A 19104-nucleotide genomic window follows, 5' to 3' on the forward strand; every position below is an offset into this window, starting at 1 on the left:
TTTTGATGTTTTCAGCTCCCATCTCATTTTAGTTCTGCTCTTATTGGTGGGTGTAATTTCAAAAGTTGCTGGCTGTAGTAGCAAAACCCTTTGAAGAAGCTCCCACTGTTTGTACTCATGCCTGTGCCAGCACATTTGTGTTTGGCATCTTCCTGTTTCTGGAAATGCAGCTCTTTGATTGGGTTAAATTATAAACCATGTTAAAAAAAATCATTGTGAATGATATTTTTCTTTCTTACTTCTTTCCTTTTTTTCTTTTTTTTTTTTAATTTCAGAGATCTGGTTGACGGTGCAGATCATGCAGGTCTGCAAATAACTTTGCTAGCTTCACTGGCAAACCAGAGCACATAGCTAGGATAACTGGCTAAGGCATGGAGAGAAATGAAGGATGGAGGAAGCAGGAATTTATTTCAGCTGACTTCACGGCCTGATCCAGCATCCCATGGCACTAAATCCTGAGCTCTATTCAGAATAACAATGGCACATTTTCTCTCTGCATCTTCTCGTTGGGTTGTAAAGTTTCAATTATATAATCTCAAATATATTCAGAAAGTAGGCATCAAAATTACATTTCAAGTGTGTTTCTATGAATTTTAGTTAGGTAAATTATCTTGGGCCTCTTCGGTGTGATGGTGGAAAGATTATTTATCTGAAATGACTCATCTGGGTGAACTCATCCACATGGAAGAAGAGTTTTTTTCTCCCCGAAGTTCACTTGAGTTAACATTCCAGTTAACTTGTTTCTCAGTTGTCCCCTGAGTCAGAGTTATTACAGCTACACTTTTTCTGTAGAACTGGCTCAGCTGTACGGCAAGTAGCTGCAGGATTTTTCCTTTCTTATCACAGTATCATAAAACTAGCAAATACTAGACTACCATTTATTTCACTTTTCTCCTTTTAGGCCAGTATGTTGATCATATTCTTGCGCAAAGGGTTAAAGGGATGGCCTAGTGGAAAGTCGGATTCTGACCCAATTTCCAAATTGTAAACATTAGCAGAAAATAGTAGAGAAGAGTCTTTCACTGGTCTTTCTTGCAGCTTCCAGAGTCTTCAGCTTTGTTTCCTGAGCTCTATCTGGGCTAGTCCCGTTTGTCCCCAGGCCCAGGCAGATCTTTTGCTAGCCACGCTAGAATTCAGGCTCCTCACAGCAAACTTGTCTACTTTCCTTATACATGGGGTTGTCTTCTCTGTTCTTGTTCCATTGCCTTTTTCTGAGGTGCTACCATGAGTCCTTCCTTGGCTCAATATCCAGGAAGGTATTCTAAGAAACATGCTGAACAAACTAATATACTAAAGAAACTAAGAATACAGTTGAGCACTCATGCTCAGTCTTCTTTGTTCTCTTCTTGTTGTGTGAGGAAATATATGTCTTTAACCTGTAAAAGAATCTGAGCACCCTTGCCATTGGAAAATGTGTAGAAATAATAGTTTTAGAGCATTCCATTTAACTCGGGAGTCTCCAGTACTCCCAGTAAAACTCCTGTGAATTACATTCCTGACATTTCTTTGCACAGAACTTGTAGAATGCAATTGTTTAGGTTTAAAATGAAAGAAAGCTTATTCACTGCAGCCTGTGTTTAAGAAAAGTTATAAACTGCAAGTGATTAATTTATTAATGGGGGAAGAATATACCTCTATCTTCTATGAAATATGGCAAGTTTTTGCGCTCCTCGTGTTCCAAACAAGGGATAATTGTGAACAAGTATTTTAATAGATATAACTTCTAGTTGGTGGTGCTTGAATAAGAAATATTTCTGTAATAAAGCTTTCTTCAGGAGTGCAGAATAAAATCTGCAGAACATGCTTTTCTCCTGAGGATATCATTCACAAACTTCTTGCTCCTGGCCAAAGCAAGGGTTTACCAAATGTAGAATTAGCGTGGCTACAGACAGATAAGTTCCCTAGTGCACAAGAGCAATAGCATCAATGGCAAAAGTGCAAATATGGAAGTTTCTATTTGTTGCTTTATAGTTTTAAACGCAAGTTGGAAAAGATTAATGTATCTCTGACATGTCCTAGAAGATTGGAATTCTGAGAAAGGAGACTGAAGCCAGAAACAGAGCCTCCTGGTGCGAACGGCCCGGGTGTGAAGATGGACCTCTTGTTTCCATGGGGGTGATGCTGATTGCTTGCTGCAGACAGGCATTTCGCTGTGCGGTTGCTTTGGAGAGCGTGGCGAGGCAGCTCCGTGAGGCACGTGGAGAGGCCGCGCACGTCTCTGGGTGCCCGTGAGCGCGGGCAGCCCCGCGGCCTGCGTGCGCAGGGCCCCTGCTGCACCGGCAGCTTCTGTCCCGGCCTGGCTGGCATCCTTTGATTACCCTTACAAAGGATAATCCACTGATGAGAGCTCCTTCCGTTCCCAAATTCTCTCCTTCATATACTTTTCTTCAAATAGCCTCTCTTCCTTTCTGCAGCCCACGTGCCTGTTCTTCACCGTTCACCCTTCTGCTGCTGTGAAGATTGTCTCTCCCTCTCTTTCTCTTATCACTCCTCGCCTTTCTTCATTTCACGAGAGCTCCTCTCCACAACCTGCTCGTGGGACATTTTTCTCTGTCCTCACCTCTGCTTGTTGTGAAAAGCAGGGCCGTTGCTGAAGGTTTTCACAGATGATGATGACCACAACTATTACAGCATTGCTGAGAGATCCTCACCAAGGCATGGCATCTTTGCTACAGGCACTCGTCACAGTAACTGGCCTGTGTTCCAAGTGTGGAGTCCTGTTGTGTGTCACAGCAATAGTGGTCTTTAACACAGCGATGTGGAAACCATCGCTGGAGGACACAACCGGTGAGGTGTAAAGGAAGGGTCTGCATGTGTCTGCTCACAATCCAGGCAGCTCCTTTTTCCCTAGACAGTTCTGGGAATGTTGTGTTTTACATAGGGCTCCTACATGGCCATTTGTCCTCACCCATGCATTCATTGTCTGAACAGTAGTGCCTGGAGAATGATAATTAGTCACAAGTGGAATTAATACATTCATAGTCACAACCATCATCCAGGTCTTACGTTTGTCTAAGTTTTTAGATATTGAGCTACAAATACTTTTTGGATGGCCATTACCAACCAAAATAATAGACCTTCTATTTCTTCTTGTTGTACAGAAACAGTAAAGAGAACAGAATAGGAAGGAGAAAAGAGGAGAAAATAGCGGAAATGGGAATTTTCCCTTCCCTTAAAAAATTATATAGCAAAATTAAGGTTAAAAAAGTTAAGGCCTGATCAGAATTAATGATGAAAGAGGCATCTTTTATAACTGATAATAATAGTATGTGACTTCATTATGTGGGTTATATATGATTTATGATCTTTCTAAGTATTAATTTCCTTGCTGTTAAATGCTCCAGCTTTGTAAATGATGTGATACTGACAATAGCCTATATTTTCTTGGTGGCTTAAATGCTCTTTTAGAATGAAAGTGATTTTGGTTTGGATTTATATTGTGCGTGATGCAAACGACAGTTTTTCCCACCTTGCTGTGCTGTTAGGAAATTAAACTCCTACAGTTCATGAGGAAATCAGATTGCTCCTGGAAAGGTTTCACTCATTCTGGAAGAAATATGAAGTGCTGGTTCTAAATAACGTCAAATTCTTCCACTCTCGTTAACACTCTTTCTTCTCTGCTAGTCTTACCTGCTCTCTGTCCCATGATTCCTCAATTGTACAGCTAACTCACAGGCATACAATTATGTTTTAAAATTTGTGATTCAGTAACTGAGCATTTACAGAAGCAAGTGAGAGCATTTGCCATGATAACTGTTAAAAGTTTGGCACTTCTTTGTTGCCCTTTGAGTCTCTTTTTGTGTTAGTAAAATGCAGATTATTGCAAAAGGAATATAGTAGAGATACTTATTTAAAATACAGAATGCATGTTGCTGATAATTAGCAGTACCAAAAATCTCTGGTACTTTAAATCATCAGTGGAGATCTAACCTTTGTACATTGGAAGGCTGTAACCTTCTGTATCCTGAAGAATTATTTTCTGGCTGAGGGTTATGGACATGTATAATATTATTTTAAATATTATTATTTGCTGAAATACAAGAAGGGATTTGTTTTTGTCAGTTTTGTGGATTGGTAGTCCAGTTCACCATGCAAGAAGTCTATGAATAGTATATAGGTTATTATTTAGGTATGATCCACCAGCTCATAAATTTCCCAGAACCTGACTCCCATAAGAGTCACATGGACGCAACAATATCATGCTCCCAGATGCACAATATGAATGTGACATTTAAAAGCTGGATTTTTTAAACCTTTACCCAGCCAATAAATTTTATCTAAATGTTCTGGGATTGATGCTTTGGGCAAGGCGTGTGCCACCTGGAGAGACAACAGCTTAAATGCATACTAGCTCTCCTTGAGAAATAAAAAGACTGCAGGCTTTCTCAAGACCTCCTTCCAACCAGAAGGGTCATGCTTGTATGATCGGCAACTGAAACAATACCCTCTGATTTACATGATCGGCTGCAAACTGCCAACACAATGGATTTTGGCATGTCTTGTGTCAGTTAGTTCACTTTTTACTTCGTCTGCCTATCCATAAAGGAAACTGAACCAGAGAAAACATAATCACTCCCAGCACTCAAAGAATGACTAAGAAAGTTCCAGCGAAGCAGAGGAACACCGCAACATGCAAGGGTAAGGACAGTGTCCTGTGCTTGCTCAGTAAATTATATTTGGAGTTACACGCTCGTCTCCAGTTCCAACTGTTTTTCTGATGAAGTCCACAGCTGTGTATCACTGTCTGTTGTCGTCAGAAGAAATATTCTAGCTTTACATCAGTGTAATAGAGAACAGGATCTGGCTAGCAAAATCAGCACAGTCTGCCTTCAGTGTATCTAGGCAAGAGCACTGGTTCATGCTGTGCAGTGCCAGCTGAGTATGTTCAGGCCAGGTCCAAATGTGTATTTTTTGAGAGGTACTTTATTCCCAATTTAGATTCTCTAGCTGCACAGACAAATTTAGTTAACTTGGCTGTGAAACGGTCTCAAGATGACGAAGATGATGCAACCATTTATGAGTAATTGTGCTACAGGAAATAATGTTTGAACACTGTTGCATGCATTAGCAGAACAAGAATTCCTCCTGCAACGGAACATGCTTTGTTAATGTCCTCAGCACCAGTAATATCGCAGGTGAAGACCGAACGAGAAACCTTGCAACATAAACAAAGAAAACAATATAATACAACTGGCAGGCTTTTCATCTCTAACGTCACAGAGAAATAGTGTCAGGATGAGACATTAACACATGGAGGCCAGCTGTAGCAACTACAAATTTCAAGGAAACTTGTTGTTACATAATGAAATCCATTCATAAGGAGTAGCACAGCAACTTGGAGAGACCTGATAAAACTCAGAAGAGATTACCAGATTTATTCTTGGAAAGGCAAGAAAGTGAAGCTCAAAGCCGGACAGACTCAAAAAATGATGAAAATGTGACTGTTAATTCAAAAGTTCTATCTCCAGATGTTCAAAGAACTGATTTTTTAAAAATATAGTATGTTATATAATATGTTGGAAAACCAGCTGTATGTAGGACAACAAAGACAAAATCAGAAGACCAGTTAGGTTCAGAAAAACAGCAGGACATTCCATGAAAATAGGAAGGGAAGTAAACTGTTGAAACTATCTGAGCAGAACTGTGGCTTTGCCATGAACTCTGTATAAAGAAGCTGTGCTGCTGCAGTGCTCTCGTGACTTGAGGAAATGGTAACTTACATAAAGAGGATACGGGGCTGGGTTTGAACCAAGTGCAGCATATAGTACCTCAAGGCAATAGCGTGGCTAAAAACAAGGCATATTTGATGGGTGACATGACGTTGCTCTTTGCCCTTCCCTATTCATGTGCCTTGGGAAGAGGACGTGGAAATGACAAGGTGCAACCTGAGGTCATTTTGTAACCGTGTTACGGAGATAGAGGAGCAGCCTCTCATACCTGCCACACTTGCCTGATTAGAACTGTGCATTGGAAACACAGAGCAAAGATTTTCCAGCTGTTACAGCCCCTGTAGTCATTCCATTACACTGGAAGCCTCTTGTAACATTATTCGCTTTGTTTATCTGAATACCTAGAGGTTAGAACTAGCGGAAGTGCTTATTATGTTTTAGAAAGAACAAGTTGAAAGCTTACTCTACCTCTTTAAAACATTTACAGTAAACTGTTGTCCTTAATTGGTTGTCAAAGTAGCATAAATGTTTAAATCATTTGAAGTCCTTAATAAAGCCTAATTAAAGGTAAAATCATTGTTCTAAGCATGTCACATGGGCTTTTGCTATAGATCAACTGGAATCAAGATTTGACCTCAAACTTTTAGGAAGTACTTAATAAAATGAGTCTCATTAATGTCAAACAGCTTGATTAGGGACCTGATTAAAAGCCATTTGACATTAATGAGACTCATTTTATTAAGGGCTTTTAAAATTTGGCCCAAACACAGATGCAGGTCAGCTTAAAAAAAACTATATATGTGTGCAATGTGTGTTTGTCTATCTATTTGTGCAGCTGATCTACACAGCTGACAGAATATGGAAACCGCAGATATATGAAAGATAGCTTAAAACTCACCTTTAAACTCTGTCGGGTTTTTCTGCAAACCTTAATTTCTTGTCCTGCTTGATCTTATACTAGCCAAAATTTCTCTCAAAAGATAGGTCCAGATCCCCAAATAGGTACGATTTGTACTGTTCATGCAACGTATTGTTTTGCTACTACAGCCTCATAAGGGGACTGAGTAGCGAAATTTGAACCTTTCTGGATCTGCGTCTTCTAGCAAGACATTACAAAAGGGCTGTACTGTGCTAAAGATTTTGACAGTGTGAGTACAGCAGCTCTTCGTCAGACCCTCAAATTAGAATATTCTTTTCATATTTGGATGCACATGTATCCCCTGTCTGTGAGCTATGAGGGAGGGTAAAAGGCAACAAACGTGCACACATATGTAAAGGATATATTTCTGCAGTCCTAGAACCAGAACTAACAAATAATGAAATGAATTCTGTCTAATCTCATAAGTATCTTCACCTTCTCCTGATGTCTACAAAAAAAAAAATTGCCAAAAGGCAAATTTTTCAAAGGCTCACAACAAATTGTTGCTTAAAGTGTTTTGCAAACTTACGTTTGCTGCTAAATGAGCTCTCATATGAAACTAAGTAGTCCCCTGGGAAAAGGAAAGACCTGAGCCATCACAGTTGTGTCAAGAATATGACTGGTTTGTTCTGAAAGTTTAGCTGGAACTGAAAAACACATTTGGTATGCTAGCAGCTCCTGTCATGTTGCTGTGTGATATTTTTCAGGGATGGTAAATTATCGGACTCCATTTTGTTTGTGTGTGTAGAAGCTATCACTTATTCATGTATAAAAGTTTGTAAAGATATCCACATGACCTTGAAGCCTACCATGAGTCTGATATTCCTGTCTGTTGCTTTTGTAGGCTATTTCTGGGTAGCAAATCAGAAAAAGCATGAGTAGAAAGGCCTTGGAGACCACGCAGTAAATCATGTTACAGGTGACTGTCAGTGTCTCTCTTTCATTTGCCTTTCGATCAGGAGTCTAAGGGTAATGCTCAAGAGTTTCGGGCTTTTAAACCTTTCTGGATCTGTAGCACAGACATTATGCTCATAATTGTGACGTACAGGAGAGCAGTTTCTTGCCTGTGTCATGCTGTACTTTGAAGGATAGGGTCTTGCATGGGTGGAGGTATCTAGCATGACTATGAGCAGGCTTTGAGAGAGGCTCATAGTTCTCACTGAAGTCAATGTGTTCTTTCAGTAGGGAACGAAATGGCACTGTGCTGCAGGTCTAATCAGTGACCTGTTTGTTCTTTCTGAGGCAGGAACAGGAGATGCAGGTGCCTGAGATCAAAAAAATTTTTCCTTCTGTGGCATTTGCAGCAGAAGCATGATCTTCACAGTCTTTTATATTCCTTCCCCTGCTTCATGGTTGATTTCAGTTACCCATGCCAAATCACTTTACAGAGAGCAGAGGTAGTATCGATGCTTGCAGAGTGTGCCATCCGCTCCCTGCGTGGGAAGCAGGAATGGGGCATGGCGTGCAGTTGTGATGATGACCTTTGGCAAGCTGAGATGCAAAGCCAAAGGGAGACCCGGCAGGGATTTCCTCCTGCACAAAGGTATTTAACAAATTCTGCAGTTCCATGGTGGGACATAGTCGGTAGGTGGTCCACTTGTCTGTCTGTCTTTCCTTATCCTCCTCTTAGGCTTAGAGAAGCTGCACCAGCTAAAAAAAGGGAAGGGGGAGAAAAAAAAAACACCATAAAACAGCTATTAAACTGGAAAGACATGTGATCTGCATAATTGCTTTAATTGCAACCAGTTCTGCCATGAATAGTCCTGCTGTCAAATTTAACAACGACTTAGAGGAAAAATATCTCCCAGTCCTTTACTATAACATGAAAGACATGAAGAAACTCTTATGATCAATGCCATTCAGTTTAAAGAGCCAGTGACTAATTATGGGGGAGAGGAAACTGCCATTGTTGAATTATTAAAAAAGGCGATTTAATTGGCAAGCATAAATAAACAAAATTAAACCATGCATCATTCTGGCCTTTTTGAGGTGCACAAATTTATATGTCATTCATGGATATCAGTTCATGCATTCCTGTCACAGAGGTAGTATTCCAGCATCAGCAGGGATTTTTAACACAATTGTAGTGAATGTTGTTTCAAAAATAAACTACATGTTTCGTTATCTCATTAAAAAAAAAATCACCTTCAGTGGGACGCTGGTAGATGCAGAATATCCTGCAGGAGTGGAGGCAAGGTTCATGGAAAGGCAAATCTGAGTGTTAGCCCTGAGCCTGACACTAACTCTCTGCAGCCTTGTACAGATCACTCCTCTTTCTTGATTTCCTGATCTTTAAAATGGGATAATAAAACATACTTACCTGTCTTGTTCTAGTGCTGTGAAACTTAGTTAGTGTAGGGATGGTACATTTACTATAGAGGAGCTAGAGATTTATAGACCTCTTTTAAAATTTGTTCTTGAGACATAAACCATTGTAAAACTTCTGCTCATATTTAGAGAGAGCAGTTTTCCAGAGTAGTAACCTAAATAGCATATCCAAATCTAGTGCCTAGGTAGTAAAGTGGCCCCTGAGACAAATGTCTGCTACATACGTAAGGCTGGCCATGGGAACATATTACAGGCTAAAGAAAAAGAATCCCCATTTCACTCCTACTTATATTTTATAAAGTTAGCACGGTAATAATTTAACTTTTCTTTTCTGTATGTGAAAAAGCACACGCTTTCCTGTCACATCATCTGAATTGTTTTGATTTGGAGTTTGGGCTCATTCTAAAATTAGAATGTTTTCTCGTCATTGTGTATGTATACGTGGGACTGAGGCACTTCTAAGCCTAGTTCTAGGTACTTCAGACTTTGAAACACAGGTAAGATTCAGAGCAGAGGTTATTTCTACTCAGCCTGAACTGAATCTCTCCATTCAGACATATTCAAAGTTAGGAGAGACAAGATTTGCTTATGAGCTTTGTAGCTTGGAACCCTCTTTTATAGCATAACTGGGCAAAGTAAAAAATAATCAAGGTAAACTCAGTGTTTTCCAAATTAAGTTGAGAACACTCTCAAAAGAAAACATTAAAAACATGCTGGTCCTTATTTTAATATCTGTTTTTGTGTATTTTTACATTCCTCTTCTGTGGTAAAAAGCTAAAGAGTCTCTTCTGGTGAAGTATGTGGCCTGACTTGATACAAGAAGTAATATAAGCAGCATAGAAGAGCCTATTTTCATGAGATTTCCTGTCCAATTGTGCTGTTTATTAAAGTACAAACTTATTTTACCTCATTCTATGCCTCTCATCACGTACCCTTTTCCTGTCCTGTTCCCTTTCTATAGGATCCATCTCTGGGCCTGTTCAGCACCTTCTCTCAGAAAGTGTATTCTCGAATATTTATATGTTTTTTTAAATCCCTGGAGCAGGTGCACTGCAGCAGTATTAAGCAGGAAGGCTTTGTATCCTGGACACCGATATTGACTTGTTTTAGCGTAAGCCCCAGTATGGGACAGGCTGGCTGTTATTCACTGTCACAGCCTTCTGTTCTGTCCGGTGTGGTCTGTATGGCCTTCCTTCCCGCTCCTGGGGCAAACCTGTGCCCTGACAGGACACTGAGCCGCAAGGCCTGAGGATTACACTGATCATGGCCACGCTCTCCTTACTCACAGCTCCTTTAGCACTCAGGTCTCTGGAGCAGATGAGCATCCATGGAAAAGAGGCAGAGGAGGCAGCTCCAAAAACGAGATTGTTGCTGCTTCTTGTGTGATAACCTCCCTAGTGGCATCACTGAGGTTGTTAGAGTTTTTAGAGGGTTTTTTTTTTAGATTTTTTTTTCCTGGCCTGCTTTCTAGGTCCTGCTGTTGACATTTGCTGTTTTTCTCCTTGAATAGATATGGTTATGGCTGCCTTTTACTGTTCCCAGCTGTTTAAGATATCCTTCATCCCCATTTGGTGCTTTCAGTTGGAGCCAGGCACCAGATAAAACAGCATTGGGGAAAGCTGAAACCTACATGGACCAGCAAATAAAGGGTACTGGGAAAAGAGATGTGGAGGGAGGAATGAACTTCAGGAGTCCCTCACAGCTTAAATTCTCTATAAATACAGGGGATAACCAAAGAAGGTTTAAGCTGTGCTTGGGTCTATTTAATTTTGATTCTGTTGCAAATAAGGGAAGCAACAAAGAAGACAAAAGTTCACATTATTTATAACAATAGAGGTGTGTAATAATTCTCTGTTTATAAGAATTTATCCAGGCAGAAGAGACTATACACAAAACTGAATAGCATCTGAAGTGATGCGTTTCATGTAAAGTTGAAATCCTACGTGAATGCCATGTTTTCAAAAAAGGCAGCCAAATCAAAAATGAAGTAGCAGGAGAGTTCTTGATGTATATGCTTGAGAAAGGCTCAAAAAGAACTTAAGCTGAAATTTTGGGTGCTGAGTCCTCACAAGAGATCACGTTTAAAAAGCTTCGGACTTCTAGAAGGGAGGACCTTGGGAAAATACTTGAAATTTGTAAAAGAGATGTCCCCTCTTCCTGACGAAAATATATGAAATATTGTTTCCAGGTAAGTGGAGAATATAAATAAATGTAACATAAAAAGAATGTAAAGAAGCTCGGGGGATTATATAGACCAATTGTGTTGGTAGTGGTCTCTGTGCTGTGGAGCACACCATGGACACAGAGAATCGTGACAATGCCACTAGCTTAGAAGATTTTCTCCAGGAGTCCTGAGCAATATAGGAGATGACTAGACTAATAATTTGAAAGCAATTAGAGCTTTTATTAGATTGGTTTGGACATTTTTTTTCTGGCAACAAATTTACCTGTGAAGTGTTTTGTTTACATCAAAGAAAAGGCCTTACCATTGGAAAGAAACAATAAAAATGAAGGTTTCCACTGCTACGCTTCTCGCTGAAGGCAGAAGAGAATTAAATGTTTGGATGGGCAGGAATTTGCTGTGATACTCCGTGTGGAGCTAAACCCTGGAGCTCATCAGTAAATTCAAGTTTCCAGAAGGAAATGAGGAGCTTTCACATAAAGCTCTTCAAAAAAAAAAAAAAAAAAAAAAAAGGAGACAAGTGAACCAGTCCAACTGTTCCATGATTCATGCTACTAAAAATCCCTTACAACCTCAGGTGGGGATTAAAAGATGTTTTAGTTGGTTTTATTGCTCTCAGGCTATGACTCTGTGCTCAGGAACACCAGACTTGTATACTTCCAGATCACCTGCCATTACAAATTTGGTCTGGATCAGGCATGAGTATATGATTGCATTTCTGTCGAATTAGCTAGAATTCATGATACAATATTTATTCTGGCCTCATGCTGACTGCAGGAAGACAGATGATATGTGACCTGGCAGAAAATCTGCCAGGACAAAGTTACCCTTTAAACATTTCTTTGAACAAATCTGAATTGACAGAGTGAGTTTATACTAGCTCAACCCTTTGGCTCACAAAGCTTGAAGGTTTCAGATCTGGTGTAAGTCCCCTCATCAATTTATTTTCTTGTGGAAGCACAGCAGCACAATAGAAGAGCCAGGAGGAAAGAGTGAGAGAAAAGGTGGAGCGATTCACTTACATAGAGATCTCAACCTTCGGAGAATAAGGAAGTAAAAATAATAATAATAACACTTTACCCATGGGTAGTGTAGGTACCTATTTCTTCCACTCTGGAAGAGAAGACACTCCGCTGCACCCACCCCATGTTTGAAAATTTGGTCAGAGAGGCATCGTGTCCCACACGGTGAGTATCCCAAGGCCTTGCACAGTCAGATGTACGCTGCCAGACCTATCAGGGAATCTGTGTGCTTCCTGGCAGAAACTCAGGGAACTTGAAAGGACTGAGGAGGGTTTTTTTCCCCCAAGCTGAATAGCTGGGATGAATAGTTGTGTGCATGCTGTCCGCATGATCTGTGCCCATTATCCTCCAGGAAAAAGGGAATAATAACAGGGGTTCTGCCTTGCAGTGAGCCTTTCCTGGGGAAGGTGCACATCTTGGAAGCCCTCAAGCTGGTCCCGGGGTGTTTGCAACAAAATCCCCCCTCAAACCTTGTCGGATCAGTACGAATAGCGGAAGAAGACAGCTGTTGAGTAAGACAGTGTTATGGTGCCTCTGCAGCCTTTGAGTGCAGTTTCACTGTCTCCTTAATCTGATTTAACTGCAGGCTGGCAGTGAGTGCCCTTCCTCCCACTCCACACCACCTTCACCCTCGCAGCACCCTTGTGCCAGCTCTGACACATCCGCAGGGTGCAGCTGGAGCGCAGAAAATCCAGCGGGAGGCAAAGGACAGAAAAATGTGACATGGGCAGGGACACAGACCACCCTATTTAGCTGCATCCTGCAATTAGCCTGGATTAAGCATGGCATGAAACAGCATCTTTTGATATCATAACTCCACAAATAACACAAGGCAAGGCGAATCGGCACAGCAGCAGAAAATGAGCTGTTCTCACCTCCTGCTTAGTTCTTCCCCTCCTCCTTCTAAAGGTGTTAAAACTGTCTTTTCCTTTTTTGTTTTTGTTTGTTTTTCTCTCTTTTTTTTTCTTTCTTTATTTCTTAATTTTAATCTAGATCAACTGATGCCCAATCCATTTCACTGAAAGGCCACAGAAGTGCTTGTGCTGTCAGGGCCAGTTTCGGGGTATTAAGATTGGCTTATGCTGATTTAAACCACATAACTGAGTTACACCTATTTGAGCTAGGGACATAGAGAGAGAGGAAAAGAGGCTCAAAGAGACTTAATTGTCACCTCTCAGTCACCAGTAATTAACATGCTCATCTCAGAAGGATTTCATTTCTCAACAGAAACAAAATTTGTTCTCACATAAGCACACATCATATAAGTAAACCCTATAAAGATATGCACATGTCATTCTGTACACATAACTGAATACAATACACAACTACAAACTATGGTATATAGTATCGACACACAGAAAAGAGAACATGCATGTTTGTCGAGTGAATATAAATCTATTCATTTTGTGTGTAGTGTTCATTTTCAAATATTACTCTTCTGTCTTGAAGGGGACACTGTGATACCCAGGGCTATGCCTTTAAGGGCAGCAATTCCCTGGCAGAGATTAAGGGCAGGGGGCTGTGGAGCCCTTTTTGTTGTTATGCACAGCCAATTAAAACCAAATTCAAATAAAGCAGATCCTTTGCAAGAACCTTAAGCCCCTGAATGATCACCACAGGTGTTATCCATCATTTTCTAAAGAATTTGTAGTCTTGAGAGAAGACGGGAGGCACAAGAAGGGGACAGAGAGTGAATAGGTTATTGCAAAATAATTACCAAAATAATACTTACTGAAATAAGACCAAGCTCACATACAAGAGGGCGTAGCAAGAACAGAAACATTTTCTGGATTGCTTGAGCTCCACCCTTTCCTTTGCACATCTAACTTGCTGCAGAAACTTCCTTTTCCTCAGCCAGCCTTTTCAAAAGGGGCTTCGCAAAGATGCTAGAGACCAGAGCTGCAGCATGGGTAGGATCATGTGTAAGCCTTGTGGCCTCACTTTGTCTGCCCTGGTCCCCTTCTTTGCTGAGGAGACGTATATGCACGTGCGACAGCGCGCCGGGGACTCTAAAGGTTTTTCAGTGGGCATAAAGAGCTCTTTATGGCCTCTAGTAGTCTATTATGGAGTGCTTTAATAGGCAAATTTAATAGAATGTAATATAAAAATAAAGTTTTGTAGATTTGGGAAGGGAAGAATGGATATTACACGCAATCCAGTGAGCTGAGCATTACATGCAATTCCAGTGATGGGGAATAAAGGAAGTATTGCTTCCCTGTCTCTTTAAAAGCAAGTCAGAAATCAGTGGACAGAAACCACACTCTGTTAATTTGATTTAAATATTTTTTCCCCAGGCATCCACAGCCGGGCAGCACTGGGAGTCAGGATGGGTTGGCTAAAAAGGGTGTCTTTTCCAGCCCAATGTGGAGGATTCTGCGTTCTCCTGTGCTAGAGAGATGTGAGGATTTGGAAAATAGATCAAAGTTAACTCAGCTCTGGCTTGAGGAGGTAATACAGTGCCTGGTAGGTCAGAGGAGCGCTAGAGCCACTGCAAGCAAGGGACAGGGATGCACTGGGAGGGGAACAGGTCCCCCAGAGCGGCTTGTGAACACCAGCACACCGTTGCCACCTCTGTCCTGCAGGCTGCCCCTGGCTTACGCTGCTCCCACGCTCTCTGTCCCCCGCATCCTCCTCACTTTGTGCAGCTGTGTGGAGCTGATGGCTACTGATGTGCTTGGTTATTCAAAATACCTGCCCTTAAAGCTCACTGTGGACCAACAGTGTCTCGTTTAAGCAATGTGCCTTTACCCTGCGTGGCCTTGCTATCTGCTATTTGTTAGCAACTTTCAGAATCTGAGTGCTTAAGAAATAGAAGATGCAGCCTTCTTGTTTATTGTTAATTCTCTTATTCTTCCCTGGAAACCAGTAAGTTTAAAGATTGTCAGACAAATTTCTTCTTCTCTTTGTTTGCTTGGGTTTTGTTTGTTTGTTTTCGCAAAGGAAAATGAGGGAAGTCAGATGGTAGTCCGACCACTGATTTTTGTCTTCATTTACATACATAATTTGATGCCAGTATACCTATGGGAGAGTATGTCACAAAGAGATGCATTACTGCAAGCCACTTCCTGAAAATACAAATCTAGACATTGCAAGCAGATGGGAGCTGGAACTATGGACTAACAAACCCATTCTCCTATTTCTGTTTCTGTGTTCATATCTCCCCCGTCAAGAAGCTCCATGCATAAATAGATGCAGAGATGAAAAGAAATTCTTCCCAGAGATGCCACATCTATAATGAAGCAACAAAATTAATTTGTAAACTAGTTTGCTTAACAACATCGACATTTATGACTTAGAAATCATTTCAACTCTCGGTAAGTTAAGGTATGTAAGAAAGTAGGTCCCTAAAGCTGTAATCTTTAACCTTTCTTCAAATCACCAACTTTACAGTCATCTGGGGCTGTCAGGAGACGTGAAGAGGGAAATCAAAGTCCATTCAGTCTTCTTTTAACTTGCATCCACCATGCGAATCAGTTAAAAGTTTGTGCTTGCCTAGCTGTATCGCACTGGACATGCTGAGTCTTTGGCTGTTTCACGTCCGCCAGGAACAGCTCGAACCAGCCCGTAACTGCAGATGGAAACGGACCTTCACATGCCGTGCTAATTAGAAATGCCTTGGCATTTGCCGTGTTTCCATGTAAACATGTTGCCATGTTTCCTGCAAAGACTGCAGGGTTTTTTTTTTCTGGCCTAAAAATGGGTAGCCCACTGCTGCCTAAAACTTTGATATCCTAGGAATAGGATTTTGTTGTTTTCTTGAACAAGAATACTTTAGGAACAACCTTGTTTTCTTCCTGGCTTACTTTTACAGACTCTTTATATTAGTCATTATTCAAATGAAAAAAGGAGCAGTGGAGTGCGTAAATTCTCCCTTTCTATCTAGATGACCAAACAGTAGTACAGAGTGAATTTTATCTATTAGTATAGGAAATCAAAAATGCAGTAAGATGGCTTTCCAACACACTACATTACCCTCTTATGGAGACTAATGGAGTGGCCACACCACATATTTCTGTAACTTCGGTAATATCTGTGGCTGGAGGAGCGGCTGAACCAATAGCGCGTGCAGGACTGAACATTCCCAAAATTAAGATACTTTTGCTTTATATAGGGATTTAATTTTTCAACTCATCTCCAAAATATTTGTCCTGGGAAACATAAAGAACACCATACAAATCAGCTTAACTCTGACTGTAGCAATAGCACAGCTGTCTGCCAAAGGCCATCACATTTTGAAGGAATATTCAAAGTGCTTGAAATGTAAATCTTGTCCCTGAACTGTAATATTTTATAAAGTAGATGTTGCCTCTAAAGCACTGAAATCTTTCTTCAATTTTTACTGTGGGAAAGCCCATACTCAGTTATTTCAATTTATCTTTTCCAAAAGTCAAAAGTCTTCCAGAGGGGGGAGATAAAGCACTAAATCTCTTCCTCAAAATGCCACTTTTAACCTTTATGAATGGTTCAGAGAGATCTTTCCATTGCAACAGTAGCTGTGCACCCACAGCTCTCCATACTTCCCTGAGAAGCACAAGGCATTCCACATTTTGCAGGACCAGATGCAAATCTAATATGAAAAAACACAAATAATATTGAAATATTTGATTACATTTTTTCAAGTACATCCCTCACATCTGTTTTAGATACCATTTTTCTCTTCTTTCAAATGACTCTTAGAGAATAGAGTGTTTCCCTTTGGATATCTGCTGTTTATGATCTAACACTAAAAGAGAGGGGCTTTCGGATGCTCACGCTCAACGACTAAGGCTTGTGTGTAGACTGAAGAGGGAAACTCAGCCTTGTCCTAGCAGAGCAGGGCCACCCTGGGCTTTCGTGAGGTAGTCCACATCTTTAAGTGCATTCAGGGCAAGTCAGAGGTTGATTAGAGCATTCCAGCTGGTGTTGCTGGTCTCTTCCATGGGAGAAGTGTTGAGCAAAACCACACAACAGCCACAAGGCAAAATGGTTTCCATTTCTGGGAAGGGATGTGTATATATACATATACATGTGTGTGTGTGTGTGTGTATGATTATGCATGTGTAGGTATTTTATATATATGTGTATATATAGTGTGTGTATATATATATATATAAAATACTGAGTGCACTGAAAAGCAGCTCTGCTCAAGGACCAGGGAGTTTTCATTCTCATATTTTTGAGAAATTCTGAAAAGAACAAGTGGTTAATGGTTACTAAGCTCAGGCCATCATTTTCGCCATGTAGGAAATGATTGCCTTCTCCTCTGTAGGTGCCTCTCTGCAAACTGAAAGCATCAAGAGCTGGAGCTTGGAGGGTTTACTTCTTCCTGCTTATTAAAGAGAGCATCAAATTGCTGCTTGTGCCCTTCATCCTTGCCCCAGAGTACAGGAGGAGAGAACTGCTCTCTTTGTAAGACGCTTTGTGAACCCTTTATGCAGGAGCTGTGACAAAGCTACAACCTACATTCTCAATATGCTAGGGAAAATTCACTATTTAACAAAAAAGTTGTGCACTGATCGTGTAACAGTTGGTTTCCAAACCATTAAAAAGAATAAGATTTAATAATTCATTATATACTCACCGTCTATCTGTGATGTTTCATGGTGTACTCTTAAAAATGCCAAATAGTATATTTTAGTTATGTGTCATTCTAAAGAATTTCTGTTATTTCTTTCTGGGCAGAAAAATCTTCTTTTAGCTTTCTTTTGAGAACTCCACTCACTTACAATTTCTTCTGTACTAAGATTTAACAAGAAGTCCTTTGCACCAAGCATCACTTTCAACTACCATGCAGTTCCGTTTTAAGATGTGCTTGAGATATGTATACAGTCCAACAAATAAGGATGATAAATGCCTTATAGGTTTCATCAGATGCTTCACATTTTCCCAATGGCAGTATTTCAAAGAAAATGAATCACCATTATAATGCAGTATATGAATGTGTAGCATTTTGTAAAGAACTGTGAATGTTTAAAAACATAATTGCAGATACCTTCTTGTTCCCATTCATTTCTGACATTTGAATTTGGTTTATACCTGGGATTGCTTTGACTACTGAAAACTTTCAGTAGTCAAAGTTTTTGAACTTGTTTAAAAGGAATGGCAAAACTATAGTTAATTTCTGTTTTCCAGCATTTTGTAGTACAAGCCCGGGTAGCAGCATGACATTTCTGTGAGAGTGGGATCTGTTTCACCTGATTCTTCCTGCCTCTGCCCTCACCTCACACTCATCTGCCATTTCACTGACCCTCTTTCCTATTCCTTCAGCAGCCCTGGCTCTGCCTCTCCCTGTCTCCTTGGTTCTCCAGCCAAGCTGAGTGGAGTTTTTTCCCACATGGAAGGTTTCTGGTCACCCCAGCTTGTCTCACCGACCCTCCCTTGCAGTCTCCTCAGGTCTTCTTCAGTACTGACCCGCTCTTTTAGTTATCCACTGTGATTTCTGCTTATTTTCCACTGAGTTACTTTCTCCCATCCCTTCTCGCTTGCTCTCATTCATCTTGTTAGCCATGCTTGCTTTTACCACCTTATCCTTTCTCTCTCACTGTTTCTTCTTCTTTTGCTGGGGTCCATTTAAAAGGTATCCATCTTTGCATTATTTTACTGTTGCATCTTTCATACTGATTTTGCCCTACCAGAGTGTCGCCATGGCTTACTAAAGAAAGTTACTGTGAGCATCCTTGAATTTTCAACGACACGAAAGATTTTCTCTTTTCTTATCCATTTCTCTGTCCTTTGACCAATAACTTCATTTTTCTTGTCTGTAACTAGCCTGACCTTTGTCCCTCCAATTCTATGCTATTTCTGAGTCCTCTCTAAAGCCTTCTGCTCTGTTCCTCTCTCTCTTCTGTGAAGCATTTTCTGCCAAAGAAATTGTCAAGCTTTTTAAAGGAGGGAAAAAAGCCCATCACTGCTTTCACTCAGGAACCTTTCCCCTTCCTCCACCTCTTAGCCTCTCTTTCTTTGCATATATTGTCCTTCTCCTTCCTCTCACCTAAAATATTCTCT

Source organism: Tinamus guttatus, unplaced genomic scaffold (genome assembly GCF_059628265.1).
Source record: "Tinamus guttatus ecotype Peru unplaced genomic scaffold, ASM5962826v1 Tinamus_guttatus_pri_ptg000146l, whole genome shotgun sequence".
Taxonomy (NCBI): Eukaryota; Metazoa; Chordata; class Aves; order Tinamiformes; family Tinamidae; genus Tinamus; species Tinamus guttatus.